The sequence below is a fragment of the Trachypithecus francoisi genome, unplaced genomic scaffold (genome assembly GCF_009764315.1).
Source record: "Trachypithecus francoisi isolate TF-2019V2 unplaced genomic scaffold, Tfra_2.0 Lachesis_group15, whole genome shotgun sequence".
Lineage (NCBI taxonomy): Eukaryota > Metazoa > Chordata > Mammalia > Primates > Cercopithecidae > Trachypithecus > Trachypithecus francoisi.
This window is the reverse complement of record NW_022681460.1, coordinates 13,528,579-13,537,065: the sequence shown is the minus strand read 5'-3', so window position 1 is coordinate 13,537,065 and position 8,487 is coordinate 13,528,579.

Sequence of the window (8,487 nt, the reverse complement as noted above, 5' to 3'; positions counted from 1 at the left end):
CTCAAATATCCATTGATAGGGGACGCTCAACTATGGTACATTCACACAATGCAGTAGTACACAGCTATAAAAAAAAGAAGAAAATCTCTATATGCAGGTATGAAAAGATCTCCAAAATATATAGTTGATCAATTAAATATTAAGATATGATCATTAAAACTCAAAACAAAATGAAAAAAATCAAACCTAACTAGACATTGAGTTGGTGGCATATTCTCTTGGGAGAAAGTATTTCAAGTGACATTAAAACATGGGAATTGACTGCAGACATCAAGTGGGATATACCCTTACAACAAAAGGAACTGCAGAAACACACACATACACAAACTTCAAATGTTTCCAGTAATTACATTGTCATGGAAAGTTTTCCTATTGTTATTCTGAGACTATTGTATATGTTTCCTGGTAGAAAACAAGTGAGTAATGTGTAAGTGTTGTTGGGAACCGGAAATTTAGGTTGAAAAGAGATGTAAATTTAAGTGGGATCAAATAAAAGCCCTGTAGTCCTGAATCAGAATTTGAATTGGAAACATTCAATTATAAATATGATGTTTTATCTATCTATCTATCTATCTATCTATCTATCTACAGATCCATTCATTGATCTACCCCTAATCTCCTAGCTTTGTGCCCCGAAAAGGCCTAGAAACAAAGAGCAACCTGTCAGCAATGAGCATCCCTAACACACAGACAACGCTCCCCTAAGAGTTGGGGATCCTTAGAGAAGTACCCAGCTCCAGGTCTCAGTGAAAGATGTGCAAGATGCACATTTAACACCTGGTCCTACCTGAAAACAAGTATACTGTTGAAGACTGCCATGGTTGTGTCACAAGGAGTCAAGAGTCAATTTTCAGGGATTCCCATTTGAATATCGGAAATAATAACTGCAATAAGTTAAAGCACATCAATTATGTTTAAATTTATGAGTTTATAAAAAAAGAAATTCCCTGGGACGTGATATCTGTGTGTCAGTGACAAATTGCAATGATAAGTCAAGAACAATAGTGTGACCATAGCAATAACAGCAGCAAGACAGCAGAGCAGGATTCAGGGACTGACACTGGTAAAGCAGGGGCAACAGGAGCCTGAAGGCCTTGAGGAGAATGGGGGCATGATGCTGGGGCCTGGCCAGTGGACAGGAAGGCTGAGAAGGACACAGGTGGGACTGAGGTCCAGGGAAGACTGATGCAGTCTACAGGGAGGTCTCACTATTACATTCACCTCCACGTTGTTGCCTTCCTGGTGCTATGACCCAGGAAATTTTGTGTTAGCATTAAGGAAATTGAAGTCTGTCACTCCGAGAATCTCATATTATTGCAGAAAAATCCAAACCCAGAGTTTTATTATTAAAATCAATCAATTTTATTAGAAACCAAAATGTTTTTCTGCACTTTTATTTCAAGTAGAAAATTTGTTTGAAAACTAAGATCCTCTGCAGCCATCTCACTGGGATTCATATCTGCAAGAGGGTTTTCTCTTGTAATTTAAACTCTCCACAGTCCACCAATAATTCCTCTTTGCTCCTGCTCTCCAAGAGCTGAGTAAGTGACTCAGTTCGGTTTGGCTTTAAATTGTCTGTAGATACTATCAGGCCCTTCTGTGGGGGTGTGTCTGAGCAGTGACTGAGGCTAAGCTTGCTTTGCTCAGGAGGCCTGATGTTTTTCCTGACTGAGGTGCCATGATTGAATTTATGTATTTTTATGACTGTAGGCTTATTTCCTGGTTTTTCAGGTTTAAAAAGTACTATTTGAAATAATAAGCTTCATTGTTTTCTTTTGATTGAATCTATGGTGGTAATAAAAAAAATAAAGAACAGCTGCGCAGAGAGGTAACAATGACTCCATAAGGTCTAGCCAACTTTGGATAACAACAAAGGCCTACGACGCAAGAGAATGGAAATCTTCCTTCGGATAAACATTCTGGAAAACCTAACCCTAACCTTTGTGGTTTCTGTAATGTTCTGTATTTGTAAGAGAAGTGATCCACAGAGTGTAAAGACTGGAGACCCAGGAGCTGGGGGAAGCAGTTTGGTAGATTTTCCTCTTACTAACTGGTCTGATGTACTGGTAAATTTAAAACCTACTATTTCTCTCTCATCTTCCTCTGTCCAGGTTACACTCCCTTGATCCCCCAATGAAAGTGAACCTTTCAACAGCTGGCCTCACCTCAGACCCAAAGCAGAAAGGAGTTGAACATTGACTAAAGGATTTAGATTCCTTATTTTATATAGGGAGATGCAAAGTGCATAAAAACAGACACTTTCGTTATTTGATATAAATACTCAATTTGACCTATATCTAGTGGTGGGCTTTATGTTATACTGCCACCTGAGTCTTAAAAACAAGGTCTGGAATGGCATTCTGGCTTGCATGTTTGATTCTATGAAAGGTGTTTGGGAACTGAAATTCTATCTCATTTTCCCCACTAAATTTGCATGGTTATACATAATTTTCTAAAATTGTGCAGGGCCAATTTCTGATGCCTGCACATGGTTCATATTTATACAAGGACTCAGGAGATTGCTGAAATGGGCTGTACCCTGGGAAAGCTTTATAGGATAGATGATTTATGAGAATTGTTTGAAGAAGAAAAAGGGTAGGCTGGTGGAAAGGAGAGGCCAGGGATAAGTTTGGAGGGGAGTAAAAAGCTTGGAATTGCCAGAATAATATCAAGCAATGTGGAGGAATAAGTGGAATTTACTGGCTAGAACAAAGAAATCCAACTTACGTAGGTAGGCAAAGGGATGCTGTGGAAATGGCCATTGGTAACTAACTTTAATTTAACTAACTGTAGTTAGAAACTTTAATTTAAAGTAGTGAAAATTGGCAACTTGGATTTGTTGAATGATTGAGTGGTAGCCATTGGTGAGTTTCTGAATGGGAATATATCTTTCAGAGTGGGGAATTACGTCATTAAAAAATATACGAGGGGCTAGGTGCAGTGACCCATACCCCAGAACTTTGGGCAGCCAAGGCAGGAGGATTCTTGAGGCCAAGAGTTTGAGACCAGCCTGGGCAACATCTTTTGTAGAGATGCAATCTCTACAAAAGATTAAAAATTAGCAGGGTGTGATGGTGCACACTTGTAACACCAGCTACTAGGGAGGCTGAGGTGGGAGGGTGGCTTGAACCTGGGAAGTCAAGGCTACAGTGAGCTGTGATTGTGCCACTGCACTCCAGCCTGGGTGACAGAGTGAGACCCTGTCTCAAAACAAACAAACACACAAACACACAAACAAACACACAAACAACAAAGAAAGAAAGAAAGAAAGAAAAGAAAGAAAGAAAGAAAGAAAGAAAGAAAGAAAGAAAGAAAAGAAAGAAAGAAAAAAAGGATATGAGAAAGTTTCTTCTTAGTCTCAATAAGAGAACCTGGAAGAAAGGCATTTAGAGAAGTTTGAGGAATCTATAATGAGGTCAAAGGGCCTTGAGTCAGGTCAGTAGCCAGGCAAGGGCTCCAAGTGTTGCATGTAGGAAAAAGAAGTATTGTGAGAGAGCAGCTCCAGGGCTAGATATGAGGCAGAAGAAAGTTTTTGGTTGAAGGGAAACACAACGTAAAAAGTCAGGAAAATGTGAAGAACATAATGCCACTTCTAACAATGAAGCAAATGAGAAGAAAGAGGGATTGCTGCAGTAAAAAGAGTGATTGCTGTGTATAGAATATGGCATGCAAAAGCTTTTTGAAAGGTAAAAGTTAGCAGAGAGTTATGGTTCATAAAACATTTTGTAGATGCCTAAAGATTATTTTTAAGTTTTATTGGGATGGTGTACAAGAGTTTTCAAAAGGATATTTATTTTGGTCTTTGCCTTACCAATGGCAATTGGGTTCTTCCAGTGGCCTTGGGGAGGCACAGTAGGAGACCTGCAAGGAGTGCACCATGCGGGCACTGAGGCACATCCACAAAAGTAGATGAAACTGGGAAAGCAGGCCGATTAGAGCAGAGGGAATAGACCATGCCAGGAGTTTTAGATTTTACTCAACAACTAATGGAGGAATTGCTGTAGAAATTGCTAAGATGAAGGCAATTGATGCTTTTTCAATCCAGATAATGAATGGCATGGTCAAATGTACATGTTAGAAAAATCCAACTGGCAGCAGTAAGGACAACAGACTGAAGGCGAGGAGACCCTACAGGTGAGACCATCACCTAGAAAGGAGTTATTTAACGAAAGACCAGATGTCCCATTTACTGGAAAATGTTAGTTATGAAGATGCCGAGATGAGGACAGTTAAACAACATGGGCTAAATTCCCATGACATTTAGACTTAATGCCATGGCATCTATCGTACAACTAGAATACTGAGGGTTTTGAAACAGCTAGGGGTTAATTTGCTGCAGAAATTGCTAAGATGAAGGCAGGAAAGCATTTGAGTGAGCAGAGCCTTAAATGGAAAAAGATAAAGAATGTTCTGGTTAAGACGTAAATTACAGAAACTGCCTGTATCAGTCAGGGTTCAGCCAGAGACGCAGAATCAATAAGATATATATGTTTATAGGAAGGGATTTGACTTACACATGCATGAGGGCTGGCTAAGCAAGCCCAAAGTCCAAAGAGCAGGCAGGTGGGAAGGGAAGGTCATAAGCTACCTGGAATCCCATGAGCTTGAGCTGAAGCTTGGAGTCTCTGGGCTTTAGGAAGAGTCTAGTTGCTCCTTAAAAGGGCTTTGGCTTGACAAAATCAGGCCCAACCATATGATGTCCGTTTTTTATTAACTCAAAATTAACTGACTTGGGACTTTAATTATGTCTGTATAATCCCTGCTCAGCAGCACCTAGATTAGCATTCAGCAAAACAATTGGGATAAGGTGTGCATTGTCCACAAAATGGCCACTGCCCCCATCCATCCTCCAATTCTGAAAAGAGAATATCCTTGTGGTCCACCCTATCCAGAAACATGCTAGAGAGGGAATTCTGGGGGGTACAGTCCAAGCCATAACACTGCTATTCTAAGACGACATTTCAGGTGGAGGATACAATTCTTAAGATTCTGAAAGTTGAAAATACAAATTATATTCTGTCTTTAATAGTCATAAGGTGTAAGTTTCTCCATGAAGTATTGCAGGACTTTATTACTATTAAATGAGAATGTCTTATTTCAGAAAACATTCATGTTTTAGTTATATTTCATTTTGTATTAAGTAATATACACATTTAATTTAACAAAGTAGAATATATATTTATAATTTAAATAAAAGATATTCGTAAATAAGGACCAAACTTACAATCAGGACACTAATTTTCTAAGGAAAAGTCAAACGACCTCTGTTTTCATCCATGGCTTAGCTTCTAATTAGCTTAGTCTCCTTGGCCAAATCCATTATCCCATATCTGAGTTTTCTCAAAGTAATATGAGGTAGCCGACTCGACACATTCCAAGGTCTTTCAAGATCTGGAAGTCTGTTGGCAACATTCACAAAATAAATACGAAATTATTTCTTAAGAACTGTCTATTTGACATTATTGTCTACTTACATACAAATTCACTCAAATGATTCACTATCTCCTGCAAAATTAGCAACAGTTTCTATTGTTTTTTATATTCATGACTTTCTAGAAATCTGTATTTTATCATGGACCATCGACCTCCTTCAAGCAAATCCTCTTAGGCAAGCTCCAGAATGCTTTATTTAGCCTTCACTGGATGGAAAATTTGAACTGCAGTGGGCTCCCTATATCAAGATTGAACTGACAGGCTGGGTGTGGTGACTCACACCTGTGTGTACCAACAGTATATTTGGAAGGGCAAGGGGAGCAGCTTGCTTGAGCCCAGGAGTTCAAGACCAGCCTGGGCACATGCAAAACCTCATCTCTACAAAAAAAAAAAAAAAAATAAGGAAAAATTAGCCAGATGTGGTGGCACATGCCTGTAGGTAGCCAGATGTGGTGGCACAAGCCCGTAGTCCTAGCTACTAGGGAGGCTGAGGTGGGAGGATCATCTGAGCCCCAGGAGGTCGAGGCTGCAGTGAGCCATGATTGTACCACTGCACTCCAGCCTGAGTGACAGAGTGAGACCCTGTCTCAAAAAAAAAAAAAAGAGAGAGAAAGTGAGAGAGACTGAACTGACAGTATTACACATCACATGACTGTTGTAGAATAAGATATGGATGGCTGTTCCTAAGTTCTAAACTACTGTACATCGCAGACCAGATCATAGATTCACAGCCAGGCTTGAGGAATATTTACTCTGTATACTGTAGTCTAGCTCTGGAGTTACCCTTTTCTGGTTTGCTTCAGGATCTCAGCAATATAAATTAGTAAGCATTATTCCCCTAGAAAGAATGAATATGTCTAGAAAGAATTTCACAGCCGACATTTTGGTTCACATAAATAATTTTTTTTAATTTAATTATTGCCTGGTTCCTGGACAAGCCTCCAGGATAGGTTTTGGTGAGAACTCAAAGGTCTGAGTATTCTGAGGAAAAATGATATCAAACTGTTGATTCCACTTTTGATGGGAAGAAACATTATGAATGAGAACAAAACTGTGGCAATGTCTTTCATTTTTTCAAATTTAGCATTTAAAAAAAAATGAATGTGTAATACCAGGTCAGACAACATATTGAAGATCTCGAAAAGCTAAGAAAATGTAAATAATGGGAGAGAAAACACGAGACTGTTGAAAGGAGAGGAGAGAAGAAAGAGGAAGGAGGAAAGAGGAGAGGAAACAGCTAGGATGGTGTCTAACCTTATAGACAACAGTTAGAAATGACTATATTGCTACCCTCAAACTGGACTTTTTATTAGCTGGTTAGAAATATATGTCGTTCTTAACTTACATTTTTTTAAGTAATTTATTCATTCAACAACTGCATGCAAATATTTCCTAAGCTTCCACTCTATGCCAGACCTTGTCCCAGGGCTAGGAAAACAGTAGTGAACCAATGAAGACCTTTTATGGTTGATTCTCTACTGTGTCTCTTCTCTGGCCTGTGCATAATCTAAGCGGAAATATATATATTTGAAGTGTGAAATATTTTGGCCTCATAGGGAAAAATTTAAAAATTAAAAGGAAGCACAAAAATCCTATTTCTCTGATGCTCCTAGTCTATGTTTTTCTTTCCTTTTTTGTTTATGTTTATTTTTTACGTTTTTGAGACAGAGTCTCACTTTGTTGCCCAGGCTGGAGTGCAATGCTGCAGTCACCACTTACTGAAGCCCTAGCCTCTGGGACTTAAGTGATCTTCTTACCCCAGCCTCCAGAGTAGCTAGTACTACAGGTGTGCAGCACCATGCCCAGCTAATTTTTAAATTTCTTATAGAGACAGGGTTTTGCCATGTGGCCCAGGTTTTTCTTGAACCCCTGGGCTCAAGCAGTCTGCCTGCCCGGGCCTCCCAAAGTGCTGGGATTACAGGGATGAGCCACTGTTCTTGGCCCTGTTTTTATTTTCACAGAAGCAAGTTATGATCATTACTCCTTCCTAGGCATCTACAGTCAGGCATTATATGGTTTGTCCAACGTTATGCTTGTCCCCCCAAGAAAGGGCATCCTAATACAGATGACACACAAATATATAAATCTATCTATGTTGTGAAATTTGGCCATCAATAATTTCCCTTTGGCCTTCAGGAATCGAATTTCTTTAAGAGTTTATAATTACTTTTAGAAGAGGCCTTATCTTTTACATATATAGGCTGAAATATTTATAGACGAAATAATGTGATGCCTGGAATTCTCTTCAAAATAATCTAGGTGAGAGAAAGTGTGTGAGGATATAGATGAAACAGGATTACCCAGGAGTTAGTAACAATAATTTTCTTTCTTTCTTTTTCTTTTCCTTCCTTCCTTCCTTCCTTCCTTCCTTCCTTCCTTCCTTCCTTCTCTCCTTCCTTCCTCCCTCCCTTCCTCCCTCCCTCCCTCCCTCCGTCCCCTTCCTTCCTTCCTTCCTTCCTTCCTTCTCTCCTTCCTTCCTCCCTCCCTTCCTCCCTCCCTCCCTCCCTCCGTCCCCTTCCTTCCTTCCTTCCTTCCTTCCTTCCTTCTTTCCAACGGAGTTTTGCTCTTGTTGGCCAGGCTGGAATGCAATGACACAATCTCCGCTCACCGCAGCCTCCGCCTCCCAGGTTCAAGCGATTCTCCTGCCTCAGCCTCCCGAGTAGCTGGGATTACAGGCGCCCGCCATCATGCCCGGCTGATTTGGTAATTTTAGTAGAGATGGGGTTTCTCCATGTTGGTCAGACTGGTCTTGAACTCTCAACCTCAGGTAATCCACCCGCCTTAGCCTCCCAAAGTGCTGGGATTACAGGTGCGTGCCTCCGTGCCCGGCTTTAGTTAATAATTATTAAAGCTAGCTGATGGATACAGGGCATTCCTTACACTATTCTATCTAATTTATATATATTTGAAAATGTTCATAGTGAAATACTTTTTAAACCATCACATAATATAGAGTAAATTGCACGACTTTCTTCAGTGCTTAGAATTAGAACGTGAATGACTGATAAACTCAATCTGCGGAGTCAGAACACTCCCTGCCACAATGGTCCTTCC